Source organism: Chiloscyllium plagiosum, unplaced genomic scaffold (assembly GCF_037043375.1).
Source record: "Chiloscyllium plagiosum isolate Xiang-an unplaced genomic scaffold, Cpla_swu_hap1 HiC_scaffold_18, whole genome shotgun sequence".
NCBI lineage: Eukaryota > Metazoa > Chordata > Chondrichthyes > Orectolobiformes > Hemiscylliidae > Chiloscyllium > Chiloscyllium plagiosum.
Window position 1 is genome coordinate 22794534 of NW_028270156.1, and position 1362 is coordinate 22795895.

Sequence of the window (1362 nt, forward strand, 5' to 3'; positions counted from 1 at the left end):
GTTCCTACAGCTGGGGGATGGACCATGCAAAGGCTCCTGAAAGTCTTTTTTCAGGGCACTCCAGAGATGGCCAGGCCCTACTCCTGCATTCTACCTTCCCTGCTCAGCACCTTGGAAATACAAGCCAAGGACAGTTCACCTGCCTCCTGAAAGGCATTGGTAGACAATTTAGACACAAAGGTACCCAGGGTCACCTGAGCAAAACTCCATTGCCAAGCAATCTCCCTCCACCCCAACTACAGAGTATGGACTGCACTGACATGGAGTGAGAGGGAAAGACAGAAGATAACATTTAGAACAGTGCAGCACAGTACAGGCCCTTCTGCCCACGATGTTGTACTGAGCCTTTATCTTAATTAAGATCAACCTAACCTACACATCTCTCAAATTTATTGCCATCCATGTGCTTGTCCAGCAGTCACTTAAGTGTCCCTAATGTCTCTGACTCTACTACCACCACTAGCAATGCATTCCATGCAGCCACCACTCTCTGTGTAAAGAACCGACCTCTGACATCTCGCCTGTACCTCTCTCCAATCACCTTAAAATTATGACCCCTTGTAACAGCCATTTCTGACCTGGGGAAAAGTCTCTGGCTATCTACTCTATCTATCACTCTCATTACTTTGTACACCTCTATCAAGCTACCTCTCTTCCTTCTTCTCTCCAGTGTGTGAAAAGCCCAAGGTCAGTCAATCTCTATAAGACAAGCCTTCCAATCAAAGCAGCATGCTGGTCAATCCCCTCTGCAGTCTCTCTCAAACATCTATATCCTTCCTATAATGAGATGACCAGAACTGGACACAATATTCCAAGGTCTAACCAGGGTTTTATCGAGCTGCAGCAAAACCTCTTGGCTCTTAAACTCAAATCCCCCGTTAATGAAAGCCTGTTTCTCCACACTGCCAAGAATCCTGTCTTTAACCCTGCATTCAGCATTCAAATTTGACCTTCCAAAATGAAGCACTTCGCATTTATCCAGGATGAACATCTGCCACTTCTCAGCCCAGCTCTGCATCCTTTCAATGTCTTGTTGTAGCCTGCAACAGCCCTCGACACTATCTACAACACCAGTGACCTTACTAACGCATCATTGACAAACTTACTAACCCATCCTTCTACCTCTTTATCCAAGTCATTTATAAAAACTACAAAGAGCAGAGGCCCAAGAACAGATCCCTGTGGGACACCACCAAACACTGACCTCCAGTGACTGAAAGGTGATTACTTTCCATCCACTACCACTAGATGTCCGCTTTTGGCTGGCCAATTCTGTATCCAGACAGCCAAATTTCCCTGTATCCCATACCTCCTAACTTTCTGAATGACCCTACCATGGGGAATCTTATCAAAGCCTTACTG